At 47.3% G+C, this 16,514-nt stretch overlaps 1 protein-coding gene across 1 annotated transcript in view; it reads right to left on the reverse strand.

Moving 5' to 3' along the window:
• LOC137644028 (gastrula zinc finger protein XlCGF57.1-like) overlaps nt 1-12,163 on the reverse strand; it is a 34,662-nt gene extending 22,499 nt beyond the window's left edge. Inside the window, exon 1 of the mRNA XM_068376911.1 lies at nt 11,840-12,163. The gene's annotated coding sequence lies outside the window, so the exon portion shown is untranslated. The remainder of the gene's footprint in view (nt 1-11,839) is intronic.
• Nucleotides 12,164-16,514: the final 4,351 nt, after the last annotated feature.

The raw sequence follows: 16,514 nt of genomic DNA on the forward strand, positions 1-16,514 counted from the left end.
GGAAACAAGAATTACACAACAGGCACGTGCCCTCACAACCACATTACACTCACGGAAGGAGAGCTGTAACCAAAACAGAATTATAACAATTATAATTATGAAACTATGTAATTATGTAATTTAAAAAAGAATGAACACTAAAGAAAGAACGAAAATCCCGAAAGGAATCGTTCTACAAGCTGAAAAAAACAACTACAATTAGATTCATAAACTAATTGAGACAAACGTACGGCGTAGCAACCCCCCCACACGGAAAGGAAGCTACAAGGGCATAGTAACACGTAGAAAAAGGGTGAACGACCTCAAGAGAGAGAGAGAGAAAGACCCAAGTCAAACTCGATCGCAACCCATAAAATTACGCCGTGGTGGCCTAACTGCCGAGGACTCCACGGAGATATCGTACACTACACACACAACGCTGAAAAGGAAACTTACTGATTTCTATACTCAAATATATATACAAACATGAAAACATGTTTACATATATATTGAGTAAAAGAAAAGTAAGCGATAAGTAAAGACAAAACAAACAATGGCTGCCAAGAGAGGACCAAGACAGAGACGTCTGTCGCAGTCCGAGCCAAAAGTGAAAGTGGGCATTCATCTGTGTGAGGGGGGGGAGGGGTACCTAGCTACCACTCCCCTACCCCCCCGCTAACTAGCGCGGGGGTAATACACCCTCGTTAAATTCTAATGGCTCGCCATTTCAGCTGCGCTAAAAGGTAAACCCCCCCAATGTAAATAGTGTGGTTTGTATTTCGGTTACGGAACAAATACAAATGTTCATGGAAAGCTGTGCTATAAAGGAGTGACGTCACTGGCGTGGGTTGGGTTAGTGGTAGTAGTGTTGATCGGCACCTCGCTGTGGCGGGGGTTTTGAAGAGGAGATATCTAAATGGTGCGAGACCTCTGGTTGTGAATTATCACGCCCCAGTATTATATCGACACCTTATAAAGGTGAGCGAGCTGGGTTCAACCTGGCATTCCTATGCAATTTTTTCTCTGGTAACATATAGCAGTTATATACCTTAGAAATGGTGCTAAAGGAGCATTTCACTGGGCGGCACAGCTCGGAGCCCAGAAATGACAAATTCGGAGATAATTTGTATTTTTCCTAACCATACAAACCTTAGCTATTTACATTGGGTTTACCTTTCGGCGTAGCTGAAATGACGAGCCAATAGTTTTTAATGAGGGTTAACTACCCCCGCGCTAGTTAGCGGGGGTAGGGGAAGGGGTAGCTTGCTACCCCTCCCCCCCCACACACCGGTGATTTGCTTCACTTCACTTAGAGGTAGGACTTGACTTGGGGGTCAGGGCTGGCAGGCAAATATGTGTAAATAGCTAAGGTTTGTATGGTTAGGAAAAATACAAATTATCTCCGAATTTGTCATTTGTTCCGTAACCGAAATACAAACCACGCTATTTACATTGGGTGACTTACCCCTTAGGAAGGGTGGAAAGTCCCCAGCCTTACTGACTTTGGCTTTGCCCGGGGGCTCCGCCTCCCAGTGAGTAGCACTTGAGAAAAGGAGCCCCTGCACCTCACAAGTTCCTTGCTTCGCTAGGAACGAGTGGCCTACATAAGTTGTGTGTGGAGGAAAGCGTGACTCGTCCTATGAAGTTGACCTTGAGACCTTTAAATAGGAATCTAGGATAGGACGTTCCCAATACCACCTCGTCAGGGTATGGGGGACGCGACAGTATTAAACTTAATACTAGGAGCACAAGGAAGCATGGGTTACCTGCAGAGGTCGAGGTCAGCTATGCGAAGGCCAGGATGCTGCTTCCCCAAGAGAGGGGAGAATGAAGAAAGAAGTAAGGGTCAGACATACTCTTTCATTCACGCAGGCTAAAACCGGGTAACAACGCCCTCAACCTACTGCTACTTGTCCATATAGGAGCCACCACAGGGCCGATAGAAAACGTATCGAGGCTCCTGTGGGTCACGTCCTGCAGGTAGAGGGCTGTGAAGGTTGTTTGACACTTCAAGACCCCAGCTTGAAGCACCTGCGTCACAGAGAAGTTTCTCTTGAAGGCCAGGGACGTAGCAACGCCCCTGACGTCATGTGCCCTAGGGCGACGTGACGGAGGAGGGTCTGGAATCAAGGCGTGATAGATAACCCTTCGAATCCAAGCCGAGATGGTATTCTTGGTGACCCTCCTCTTCGTCCTGCCTGTGCTCACAAACAATGCCCGCACTTGGGGACGAACTGCAGCTGTTCTCTTCGAGTAATACCTCAGACACCTCACTGGACATAGTAGCAGCTGGTCTGGGTCGCTTGTTACAGAACGGAGACTCGTGATCCTAAAAGAGTCGAACCGTGGGTCCGGCACTCCAGGATTCTGAGTCTTGGCAAGAAACTCAGGGACGAACCTGAACGTTACCTCCCCCCATCCCCGTGAATGGGCGATGTTGTATGAGAGACCATGAAGTTCACTAACTCGCTTGGCCGAAGCCAAAGCGAGCAGGAAAGCCGTCTTCCAAGACAGGTGGCGATCAGAGGCCTGGCGTAATGGTTCGAAGGGAGGTCTCTTAAGAGCCCTGAGAACCCAAACCACGTTCCAAGGAGGAGGTCTCACTTCCGACTGGGGGCAGGTAAGCTCATAGCTACGTATGAGTAGAGAGAGTTCCAGCGAGGAAGAAATGTCCACACCTTTCAGCCTGAAAGCCAAGCTTAAGGCTGAGCGATAGCCTTTCACTGCTGAGACAGAAAGGCGCATTTCCTCCCGCAGATACACGAGGAACTCCGCTATTGCTGGAATAGTGGCATCTAGTGGAGAGATACCCCTCCCACGACACCAAACACAAAAGACTCTCCACTTTGCCTGGTAGACTCCCTCAGAGGACTTTCGCAGGTGCCGAGACATTCTCTCCGCAACCTGTTGCGAAAAGCCTCTCTCCGTGAGGAGATGCTGGACAGTCTCCAGGCATGAAGCCGAAGCGAGGCCACCACCTTGTGAGGGATGTTGGAGTGTGGTTGTCTGAGTAGCTCGCGTCGTTGGGGAAGTTCTCTCGGGAGCTCCGTCAGGGTATCCAGAAGGTCCGGGAACCATTCCGCGTGATGCCATAGCGGAGCTATCAGAGTCATCGAACAGTTGACCGATAGTCTGGTCCTGTTGAGCACCCTTCTCATCAGACAGAAGGGTGGGAAGGCGTACACGTCGATGTTGTCCCACCGTTGCTGGAAAGCATCTTGCCAGAGTGCCTTGGGGTCCGGGACTGGGGAGCAGTACAGAGGCAGTTTGAAATTCAACGCCGTCGCGTACAGATCCACGGTCGGGGAACCCCACAAAGTCAAGACTTTGTTGGCTATCTGAGGATCCAAAGACCACTCGGTACACACTATCTGCGAAGCCCTGCTCAGACTGTCGGCGAGCACATTCCTCTTGCCAGGAATGAAGCGAGCTGATAGTGTTATTGAGTGGACTTCGGTCCACCTCAGAATCTCTACTGCAAGATGGGATAGCTGCTGCGAAAAAGTACCTCCCTGCTTGTTGATATAAGCCACTACCGTGGTGTTGTCGCTCATCACCACCACGGACCCGCCAGGGTCCGTTGGAACTGTTGAAGAGCCAGAAAGACGGCCTTCAACTCTAGCAGGTTGATGTGTAGGTACTTTTCTGATTCTGACCAAAGGCCTGAGGTCCTCTGGTTCAGAACGTGCGCCCCCACCCTTCTTTTGACGTGTCCGAAAACAGTGTCAATTCTGGGGGGAGGACGAGAAGATCCACTCCCTTTCGCAGGTGTACGTCCGGGGAATCGGATCCTTGATTCCACCGGGACTTGAGCCGCCACTGCAGGGATCTCATCCTGAGGCGGCCGTTTGGAACCAGACGAGCCAGGGAGGACAGGTGACCTAAGAGAAGCAGCCACGATTGGGCGGGAAGCTCTTCTTGCCTGAGGAAGGGTTCCGCCACCCTCCTCAGCCTTGCTATCCTGTCGTCTGATGGAAAGGCTTTGTGGAGATTGGTGTCTAACAACATGCCTAGATAAACCAGTCGTTGGGACGGCTGCAGAGAGGACTTCTCGAGGTTTACCACGATCCCCAGATCCTGGCAAAGACTCAGAAGCCTGTCTCGGTGTCGAAGAAGGGTCGACTCCGAGTCTGCTAGGATCAGCCAGTCGTCCAGATAACGAAGGAGACGGATGCCGTTCCTGTGTGCCCAAGATGAAATCAGGGTGAACACCTGAGGTGCTGTGGAGAGACCGAAACACAGCACCTTGAACTGATAGGTCTTGCCGTCTAGGCTGAATCTCAAGTACTTCCTGGAAGACGGATGGATTGGGATCTGGAAGTACGCGTCCTTTAGATCCAGTGTGCACATGAAGTCTAGAGGTCTCACCGCACCGTGTCCGCTGTCTCCATGCTGAACCGAGTTTGTTTGACAAACTTGTTCAGAGCCGAGAGGTCGATGACAGGTCTCCAGCCTCCAGACGCCTTCTTTACAAGAAAGAGTCGACTGAAGAAGCCTGGGGAGCCGTCGACGACCTCCTGGAGAGCATCCTTCTTGAGCATGGTCTCGACTTCCGCCCGAAGGACCAGCCCCTTTACCGATCCCATGGCATAGGAGCTCAACGACACTGGATTCGCTGTCAGGGGAGGTTGAGATGTTATGAACGGGACGCGATAGCCTTGGCCGATCACAGAAATCGTCCAAGCATCGGCCCCATGTTGCTGCCACCTGTGTACGCAACATCGAAGGCATCCCCCCACAGATGGACACGCGGGGGGACTGCCACTCCTAGCGTTTGCGGACGCGGCCGCCCCTCTAAGAGTCTTGCCTCCCCTGGAGGACTTACCACCCCTTTTGTCCTTGGCTGGAAAGGGCTGGGGCTTAGACACCACCTTCTTAGCTGCCGGTGCCTGCTTTGGTGTCTTGCAAGGCTGCTGCTGCTGTTGCTGCAGAGCTGGAGGCTTATAGGGCCGAGCTGTAAGGGCCCTATGGATGAGGGAATCCTGGCTAGACTTCCTCCACCTCTCAGCCATTCGTTCCATGTCCTGAGGCTCCAACAGATTCCCCCCAAGGAGGGAAGCATGTCTGAGCCTACAGACATCCACGGCGGGGACCTTCGGGTGAAACTTCTCGGTCACCGCATCACGCCGCTTCAATACCGAGTTGGCCCACAGGGTGGTAACCTGGTGTGCCAGGAACTCAATGGAGTGGGTGCCAGAGAGTAGGAAGGTCTCCAGGGCTTTCCTATTGGCCTCCTTAGACAAATCCTCGGAGCGCAATAGGATACCCAGAGACCCTAGCCATATATCCAGCTACGAAGTGGCCTGCATGGCGTACTTCGCGACCTTCTCATGGCTCAGGATCTCCGACGCCAAGAACGTCACCTGCCGGGCGGAGAGCTTATCGAGAGGAACTCCCTTAGCAAGCTCTTCTACGGAATGATGGAGAGGAAGAGCGAGACTAGACTCCCCCAAGATCTCAAAATACCTCCTCTGCTGGAGACGAGGAGGTGGGAGGAGTTTGTTCCCGGCAGAGGAACGACTGGAGGAAGCAAGAGCCGCGAGTTGAGCATTGGCCCTGGCTCTGGCACTCTTCAACCCCTGGGACCAGGGCAGAGCCGCACTGGCCTTAGGGGGCTTCTGAGTACCGTACACCTGGTCCAGGACTGTGTCCTTGCCTTCTCGGGGGGCGATCACGGGGTCCATGAACCCATTGAGTTGCCTCATCAGGCTCAGGACCTGCCAGAAGGCATGCTCAGACTCCTGCTGGTCTCCTCCTTGCGGACTGGCAGCTAAGTCTCCCGTCCCCGGAATCTCTTCCTGGGGAGATGCGTGGACGTTCTCCCGGGGTGCAGTTGGTTCCTGACGAATCCTAGAAGACAACTTCGGGATTATCTTAAGAGTCCTTGGATTCCCTCCTGGGCGGGATACACGACCCCAACAAAGAGGTTCGGAATGCACCTTCCGCGCGAGACGATTCCCCTCCATGAGGAGACGACTCCCCCCTTGGTGCCGAGGGGGAGACCATCACCTCACTGGATTCTCACGAGGACGGAAAAGCCTCGTCCTCGGGAGAAGGAGAAAGCGCCTGCGAAGGGGATGGAGCCTTCCTGACAGACCTCTTGGGAACCAACTTCTCCCTGGGAGAAGTCACCACGAAGTCCACTCCTCTCCTTCTCTTCAGCGGGGGCGAGGCAGCCATTGGCTTGTGCCCTTGATCGGCGAGTGCAGGCTTCATAGCCTTCACTAACGCCCGCATCAGAGGACCAAACCAAGTCTGCCGAGACACAGACACAGGGTCCGAAATTCCCGCTGGAGGGAAGGGGATCGGGATTATCTTAGAGTCCTTGGATTCCCTCCTGGGCGGGATACACGACCCCAACAAAGAGGTTCGGAAGGCACCCTCCGCGCGAGACGATTCCCCTCCATGAGGAGACGACTCCCCCCTTGGTGCCGAGGGGGAGACCATCACCTCACTGGATTCTCACGAGGACGGAAAAGCCTCGTCCTCGGGAGAAGGAGAAAGCGCCTGCGAAGGGGATGCGAAACCCGACGCGAACGGGGGTCGTGCTGACGCTCGTACGTAGGCAAAACTACAGAATTGCGCGCGAGAGAATGTTGAGGCGCGGGCGAGCAAACGCGCGGAGACAAACGAGCGCGGGAGCGATCGCGCGCAGGCAAGTGGTCGTGCGGGCGAGTGGGCGCACAGGCGAACGAGCGCGTGGGCGAGCTGGCGAGTGAGCACGTTAGCGCGTTGGCGAGGGAGCGCGTTGACGCGTGGGCGAACGAGATCGCTCCGATGACCACTGACGATGTTGACCAGGAGACCTGTAGCGCGTGGGAGAGCGATGGCGAGCAGGCGATCGGCGGCGCGCTGGCGAACGCTGGCGCGTAGGCGAGCGATGGCGCGTAGACCGCGTAGGCGAGCTGACAGAAGGCGACCTATGTCCCTCCAGATCCTCTGGGCGACGGCGCGTCAGAGCGCGCTTGCGTGCAGGCGATAAGTCACGCGGGCGGTCTGGAGATCGCCGATGTTCAGGTGATCGCTGACGCGCTGGAGACCGTTGACAGGAGATCGCTGACGCGCTGGAGACCGTTGACAGGAGATCGCTGACGCGCTGGAGACCGTTGACAGGAGATCGCTGACGCGCTGGAGACCGTTGACAGGAGATCGCTGACGCGCTGGAGACCGTTGACAGGAGATCGCTGACGCGCTGGAGACCGTTGACAGGAGATCGCTGATGAGCAGGCGAATGTTGATGCGTCTGTGATCGCTGGCATGCTGGTGATCGCTGGCGAGCAGGAGGGCAACGCGTGGAATCCTGTGAGGGAGCTGCCGGCGCGGGGCGCAGAGGCGAACGCTCACGAACGGGCTCAGGAACAGGAGGCGCATGGGCACACAGGCATTTTGGAAGTACACGCTGGGGACCGCGAGCGTTGTTGCGCTGGAACAGGCTGACAAGCAGGATTGCGAGGGCGAGGAGCAGAGCCCTTGGTCAAGACCTGAACCGAAGTTCTAGGTCGGGCAGGCGAGCGTGGGCGCACAGGGAGCGAGTCAGGAACTGGGAGTGCAGGTGCGCACTGACAGGCAGGAGATCTAGGGCGCTCAGGGGAACGCTGGTGCACTGGGCGCTCAACAGGAACTATAGGCTGAAGGATGTCCTCAGGAGAGCGCTGGCGAGAAGAGGGGCAACGATCATCAGGAGAGCGCTGGCGAACAGGAGAACGCTGACGATCAGGAGAGCGCTGACGAGGAGGGGAGCGCCTGTGCGCTAACACTGCAGAAGGGCGCGCAGGGGAACCCTGATGCGCAAGGGAAGAACCCACACCGTGGGAAGCATCCCTTTGCCCCGAAGGGACCGTTGCCCGTCGGCTGACGAGGTCAGGCTGCTGGACGTCTGCACCAGAAGCGGAAGGTCTGGAAGGCGTAGGACACTGATCCCCGGAGAGGTCTAAGGAAGTTGGAGCTGCAGGCTGCTTACGGCGAGGAGAGTCCCCCTCGGAGGAAGGAGGCGAAGATTAAAAAAGGCGCCTCTTAGCACCCTTATAGGGAGACGGTAGGCCCTTGCGGCGACGGCGAAGGCGGCCACGAGGGAGATCGTCAGGACCATCAGTCCTCCGAAGGGGAGTCTCAGTCAAAGCGCTCCCCCTAGGGGGAGGCTTGGCAGCAGAAGAGCCCGCGACACTATCTTCCCCCTTCGAAAGATGTACGGAAGGGGGAGGAGAGCCTTCAGCACCATCATCCACAACAGCAACCGCAGAGGATTGACCCGAATCGTCGGAAGCCTCTGCCACCACGACGTCAACGATAGACATTGGATCTACCTCTGCTATCACCGGCGACTGCTTAACAGTGGCCCCCAACTGGACAAGGTCAATCAGGACTTCCCTGGAGGGCAGGCCCTTAAGCCCCAGGGAAGCCCAAATCTGAAAAAGATCATCATGAGACAAGGAGTCATTAGCAACAACCTCCCCCGGAGGAGGAGGAGGAGCCGCCCCGCTATGGGAGGCGACGCCCTCTCCCCCAATCCAAGGTCGGGAAACAGAAATAGGGCCTGCGCTCCCACTCGGCGGTCTCTCCTTAGGAGCCAAACGAGGGGGAGCTTCGGAGGAGGTTTGGGCGGCAAAGGAAGAGTCCCGAGAGCCTTCCTCCTTCAAGGCAACCCCAGAAGGAGAACGGTCTCTCTTGGACTTCTTCTTGCGCCGGCGGCCAAACCTCTCCCACTGGGAGGCAGACCACTCCATGCACTCACCACACGTGTCCTCTCTGTCACACCGTCGGCCTCGACACTGCGGGCAAAGGGTGTGAGGATCCGTGTCCACCGCAGACATGAATGTACCGCAAGGGCGACCGGCAACCCCAGGGCACTTGCGCATGGTGAACAATAAAGGGTGAGGCCAACTTCAAAACGCACACACACAAACTGGAAGAAAAAGCAAAAAAAAGATTAAGGTTGTCAACGAGGACAATGGACAGACACGTCTGTTCATCGCCGGAGCCAAAAGTGAAGCAAATCACCGGTGTGTGGGGGGGAGGGGTAGCAAGCTACCCCTTCCCCTACCCCTGCTAACTAGTGCGGGGGTAGTTAACCCTCGTTAAAAATCATTGGCTCGTCATTTCAGCTACGCCGAAAGGTAAACCCAATGTAAATAGCGTGGTTTGAATTTCGGTTACGGAACAAATAATTTTTTGTACCTCCTGTAGATTGAGCAGCAACCCACATTGGTGGTTTTGGCTATCTTTGGGAGGATATTACTATTTCTGTGTTTTTATCAATCCAGCACCCATAATATTCATATTACCTACTTTAATATTCATAATGTTACAGCTTGCATTGAATGCTTCCTTATGACAATTAAATGATAACCAAGAACTCCAATTATCATCTTGAAGTTTCACTCTAATTTCTTTTATTAATCCATAGCATTCAAATATCTTATGTAGCACATCATAATTGGCTTCTAATGGAATTTGGGTAACACAGGATTTTCAATTTTCCTGTGTTGCCCAAATTACCCTTTTTTCAAATATTCAAAGAATGGTTCTTTTTAGTTCCTAAGTTGTCAACGGAATTTTCTTTAAATGAATTGCCAAGAGGTCATCAACAGTGCCAGGGGAGAGTCAGCATATTCAGGGGAGGGGGGGGGGGGTTCGTAGGTAGAATTCATAGGAAAAAATAAAAGGTAAATTTTGAGTTGAAATAATTTGATTCACCTGCAAGTACAGAGCTCAGTGGCCTGTTGGGTGGATGGGGTTTCTCTGCCACTGGGCAGTAACTACTGGCATCTCGTTAAAATTTTAACTGTCGCCTTCCAGCCAGGCTAAAATATACTCAATTAAAGGACAAGGGTTTGTATTTGTGTAGGAACAAATAATCTTTAAGTCTCAGTAAAGTTCCTTGACTGCAGTAACAATGGGGATGTGAATTGAATTGGTGGAGGCGTCTGAGTAGAATGAGCTTCTTTAATGACGAAAGGTGTCCTAGAAGACACTGTAAATGTTGAGTACAAAGTTCTTGATCGTGTAGGCATAGCTGTGCTACCTATGAGTCTGCAGATGTGATCATCCGATGGGAAGATTCTCACTGCTGCTATATCTAACATATCCAGGTACTCCACAATCTGCCTGGCTGCTTGATTTAACTTCAACCAATTGATCATAATCCCCAGAGTGCAGTAAAAACAAATTAGTCTCTTTTGATCAAGGAGCAACTACCTCCTGCAGGACAAGATCAGCAAATCGTAAAGATACCCAATGAGACGAATCTCGTTCAAGTGGGGCCAGGTATCAATGAGCGTGAACACTCACATTGAACACTTGGGGAGCAGTAAACAGTCCTACTGTGAGTAAAAAGCAGAAGCACTTTCTAGCTGACTGATGGATCGATATTTGGAAATGCGTGTCTTTCAGGTCGACATAAAACACAAAGTCTTCTCTCCTGATGGCAGAGTGTACAATACTTGCCATCTTGATCTTGAATGTAGTTTGTAAAACAAATTCATTATGAGGATAAGCCGATGACTGCTCTACAGCTCTAAGTCAACTTTTCCACCAGGAAGAGTCAATTGTAAAACCCTGGACAACTTTGAGTGCATTTTTTCATTAATCCCGTCCTCTACCACAGCAAAGATGATAGAACTGCAGTAATGCACAACTGATAACCATGGATACATACTTTCAAACTCTAAGGTCAGAAATTTAAGGCCTCAGCATTCTAGGGGGGTTGCAAGGGGACCCAATGGTAGATAAGGTAGGTTATTTGGGGAAACATGGGTTAGATGGGGAACCTTACCTCAGGACACATTATTGTAGAAGGCAGTAAAGTCCTAAATCTAGGGCAAAATGGTAAATTAAAAATAAAGTATAATTTTTAAGGGGGAATCTGTTCAATTGCGACAAATGTAACGTAAAAGAAGTGATTTGGCAAGAACAGCGTCAAGAAGATATGAATTATGTGTTGTCATATATATGATATACAGTGTTAGTGTAAATATTTACCAGGGAAATAGGGGTGAATGTAGTTTGTGGAGACGGGTATAAACTTTCTTATTAATTGTCAAATCGATTTTCTTAATGGGGAAGGTGTTAGTTATCTTGGTCTGAAATACGATAATATGAAGCATACACTAGGTTAAGACTTAATCTTAGGGAAAGGAACCGATACGGCAGTCTAAGGTGGGGCATAGCTCCCTAGATACGTAAAGATGCCTGCAGCTCCTAGGTTAAGACCAGAGGTGTTCTTCTGTTTGTTTCCCTTTTAAAATGTGGTTTTTCCTTCATAACTTGAAATTTTACATCTAGACTATTCCAACCCAAGTTGACTAAAAAGAAAAAAAAAGAAAAAAAGAAATTAAAAGGGAAACACACTGGAACACCACCTAACCTGAGGTTACTCACCTAGCCTAAGAGTCTCATCCTTACCTATTGAGGGGAGGATTCTCGGTCCCAGGATCTGTTACCTTAGCTTAACCCAAGACTAAATCTCAACGCTGATCACTTCCCAATCGGCTCCTCTCATGACAAGGTTATACTAAACCATAATATTTCATAAATCGTAAAACTAGCTTCATATTACCATGTTTCAAACAAAGCTAAACATTTTCCCCATAAAGAAAATCGATTTGACAATAAGAAAGTTTACAGCCTGTCCCAACCAACTGTATACAAGAAATTTTTCTAATTCACTTTTTATTTGTGACCTTAATTATCCAACTCTATAGTGGGGAGGTCAGACATAAATGGCAATTTTTGCATTTTGTCGTTGCTCTTTGAGCTAGACTTGGAAAGAGCAAAACTCCTTAACCCATACTAACCAAAAAATCCTGTCCTAACTCATGGCAAACCCTATTATTGACAAGCGAAAGGTTAGTCTAATACTTACCCATCTTTTTTCAAAAACTGCCACAATCTCCCCTTAGTATAGGCTTGTACGAATAAGTTTCGCCCGATTGGATTATCTTCCTTTAACACAATTCATAACTACAATTTTAACAAGTTTTACATTCGACGTGACGGAAAACGCTCCGCATCTGTCAATGTGGTCTTAAGATGTATTTGACAGGTAAAACAAGCGCAACTCTATCGATTTTGCAGGTCATTTATAGCTTAAAGTGACGGGGACGAAATTGCACAGTGGTGTCGTACTGGTGACGGACTGGTCTCAATCTCATCCTCTATTGTAGGGGGCGGGGGAGGGGGAGGGAATAAGACAGGCACAACATCGAGTGAATGCAGCAGCAGCCGGCCCTCCTACATACTGTCAGACGCACGATTCAGTAAACAGGTGGTTTCAAAGAAGTAAACCAAAACGGAAGAAACTAATGATAAAGTTACGTTTTAAAACTAATTTGAGTCATTGTCATACAATGAATAGATTAAATAAAATTTATAAATTGAACCGCCTGAAATTACATATAAAAATCAGGCGATATAGCAGTTTAGTGAGATCGGTGTTACTGCATATTATGAACATGAGTAGTGGTATAACAATGAAACAAAATCCAACAGATTTTATAGATTTGAGAACAAAGGCCTCAGAAGAATCTTGGGAGTTAAATGGCAGGAAAGGATTAGAAATGAAACTAAAAGAGAGATTACTCGAGTGCCATTACTGCCATATGCGGATGAGATCATGGTAGGGGGCAGGTGGAGATGGTTTGGCCATGCTCATCACACTCCCGAAAAGAGATTAGTTCATCAAACTTTCAACTGGACTCCAACAAGCACTAGAAGAGTTGGATGACCCAGACCTACATGGATGAGGGCTATGAAGTGTGAAGAAGGAGATGACGAATGGAGAAGTATTGATTTAAAAGATCAGGATATAGACGACTGGCGAAATATAACTGAGGCCCTTTGCTTCAATAGGCGTAGGAGATGATGATTATTCTACAAAGACGCACACAGCTATCTTGTTTACCAATGGGTAGCTCCAGTGGAAACAGCACAACAGACATGGTCACATTCATTATTTAAACTACAGAGTCGTGGATTAACGCCCTAAGCAATAAAACTTCCAAGTTTCACAATTAAAGTTTTTTTTTTCATAATCCTATGCACAGGACTCGCCACCAGCATCCCCATGATCCCAGTTCATTGCACACGCTGTTATTCACACAGGCTACCGCATATAGTGCTTCCACAAGCTCTATCCCAATTACCCTTAAGCTAAGCCAATTTTACCCTAGATTTGATTATTTTACCCTGAAAGTGGTGATTGACATTCATGACCTACAGGACTGATTGATTATTTTGGAGTTTTCTGGAATCCTGACCTACAAGATACTACATTAACAATGAACTACTATGGTTTTGGCATAAAAAGTATTGTATTACAAAAAGTAATCCAATATTGTCCAAAATATACAAAGAAAAGAATAATTTGGCAAGGATGTAATTGTAAAAAAAAATTAATTCGTTTGTGGACTGGCAAAGCCAGATAATTTGCAGATGAGTAAATTAGTAACCTGTCCATAATAATGAGTTCATGGAATCGAGAAGTGTTGACTAAAAAAAAAAGTAGGTACCCACCGCTGGAAATTACTGATACTAACATATAATACTCTGGCAACATTTTATTCACATAATTTTTATCACTTGTATATTTTTCTGCACATGTTACATTGCTTTTAACATTGTTCATTGTTCTAACTGCATTTTCATCAAACCCCAAACTAGAAGATGAAACTCCATCCTCTTCATGTGATACATAACATGCATCAATTCCCTTAAAAGTCTGATCTTTAAGCGAAGTTCTTAAAATTGATGTAGAGTTGGATTTAGTTGGCTGCCAAAAAAAAAAATAGAAAAAAAAAACATTCAACTGCTGGATTAGAGAAGGGCCACGAAAGTAGGGTAGATATGGCTACTTCTAAATTCGGATAACGAGGCACTCCCTCATTATTCTTCCTAATTAGCACAATATTCCAGTAATCTATACAGTGGGCCTGGTTTGAAATTTCTTTATCTAGGCAGTGTGCTCTGCATTCCAAGTCCACAAGTTTCTTATCAGCATTCCTCTCTAACTGGGGTGACATCAAATAGATATAATAAGGATGGAGGTTTAAGAACAGAAGCAGAACGAGGATTTGGATTTATGGATCCTATTATCGCATGAATTTTATCACTGGAAAAAAAAAAACAATGACAGGATTTGTTAAGCCTAACAGTTTTTTATGGTCTTATATCACCTGTTTTTTTTTTTTTATGTAATGGTTGCTTTCAATTCCTGGTATACATTCTCAGCAGGAACAAATGTGGTTGAAAAGACGGGAGGATCAGGATTAGGGCGTGATATATCTGCTTCTTTAATCAGACTAACATCCATAAAATCGAAACAAAAATTCTAATAAGCTTACAATGCTCAGTTTTCAGTGTGGAAAAATGGAGCTTCAGATTGGAAATGTGTGTTAAATCCATTAATTTTACCAAAGTTACAATCTAGAATTTTAAATTATGCGAGAGTGCATTTGTTTTACAAAGCAGAAAATATCATGTCATTTACCTGTGTTGCATCTGTAAAAGCCGATTCTGTGCAAAATACAACTCTAAGGCATTCCACGTTCTATTAATCGCCTGACACATGCCTGAAGAGTCTGGTTTGTCCTGAAGCTAGGATTTTATGGGGTTCAATATCAATAAAATGTTGAAATTCTAAATGACTGCTTGCTGCCTCTTAGGACTAAGGCTAAAGTGTCTAAATATACCACGGCATTTGTCTTCAATGTATTTGCGAAGGTTTGGATATGCATAAGATGCACAGAGGTGAATCATATGGCATGGTCATTTTATTATTATGACACAAAGTCAAGCTTCTTTGAATAACGTTGCTACGGAGTGGTTGGACCCCATCATTACATTAGTGATATCAAAACAAAATCCAACAATGTTCTTCAGTGGAATGCCTTTTGATGTGAAACTTTCTTTCATTGCATTAAATAAACCGGTAGCAGAACCATCCCGAGGTTCAACTAAATCTGCAAATGAGTTTTCTGTTAAAATAATATGATTATGTGATTCTCAGTTTTGTTTCATTGTAATTATTTGATTTCAACTTTACCGCCTGGCAGTCCCTGGTTCCTGGTTCCTTATTGCTCACTCCGCAAAATAAGTTTGCGGGCACTCTATCTCTTTATAGATAGGTGCAAAGCTTCTAAGCTTATTCTTATTATTGTTATTAAGTTTATATCATCTGTGCCTTAAATAAATTAATATCATAATGAGGTTCTCAATCTTTACTTTTATTCCCTTCTACTTTGAAATTGGATAAGATAACACCTTGCTTTCATCAGTTTTGGCAACCTGTTGTGGTAATCAGTTTGGGCTTCTTAAACTCTTCTTTTATATTCATTGCCCTATCTATAAATGCAGCCAGATCCCTGCTAGGATTTTTCAGCATACCTAAACTTATTTCTACATTCTTTAGCTGTTCTAACTTTGGGCAAAAAAATAAATGTTCGGTGGTGTCTTCTTCCTCTTTGCATAAATCACACAAATTGTCATCATATTTTCCCCTGAAATTTGCTTTTAAGTTGAGCATATTTAATCTTGCTTTCATCACAAGGGATGCCTTATCCAGATACATTTCTCTGATATAAGGCAGAGGGCCATTTCCTTTAATAAATCTTAATTTTTTCATTATATTCTTTTTTCTTCAATAGTTTCTTCGTCGGTCGTTCCCTTACCATATTGTAAACAACCCCGGCCCATATGGCGAGACGACGCTGTAAGGTGTTGTTCTGTCACCCGTACCTTGTGACCTCTTTTTGGGGGGGGGGGGGGGGGCTAAGACTAATGGTCAAAGAGCCCACGTCCGGATACAAGTCCTGGGCAATCTACAACGAACGATTGTAACTTCATTTGGGCATTAAAACGCAACGAGTGCAAAGGTGTTTTTCTTAATCCGACTACGAAGGTAGATAGAAAGTATTAGAATGAAATAAATGGAGAGATATATCACACATAACCAAAAATCAAACTTTAACATTTTCTACCTTATCTTTATCAAAATATTGTACCAATATACGTAGTCTTTTTGCAGTACCACGAGCTGTTGTCTCATATATTATTATGAAAAAGAGCCTCTCTCTTAATATTCCATACAATTTTCTCCCAAAAATGTTGCCAAAATCGTCTAATTATTGAATCAGAAGCTCTTTATTTCCAGAATTTTACTTCCTTTAGACACATGGCATCTGAAAACCAAGCTTTCATTGGGCCTAGTTGGCGTTCACAAAGAGATATGGGTAATTGGTGCTCAACTAGGAAGGCACACATCTGAAATTCTATTTTACGTGCTGACCTTTTAATTGGATCGTTTGCAACAACAAAGCTGCCAATGCTCCTTGTTTTTTGTTTGTTGACTTTTTCTGGTTGTGAGGAAATAAACCTAGGTTATATCCATATTGAACGAGTTATAATTTGAGTTGATTACCCTAGAATTAGCTTAAAATGTCATCACTCTAAACTCCATCCTAAAGAGGTACCAATTACCCTAGTTTAGGGTAAAAATTCCTAAAGTGGAAGCCTTGACCTGCAACTTCTTACATTAATAGTCA

This window comes from Palaemon carinicauda, chromosome 7 (genome assembly GCF_036898095.1).
Source record: "Palaemon carinicauda isolate YSFRI2023 chromosome 7, ASM3689809v2, whole genome shotgun sequence".
Classification (NCBI taxonomy): Eukaryota; Metazoa; Arthropoda; class Malacostraca; order Decapoda; family Palaemonidae; genus Palaemon; species Palaemon carinicauda.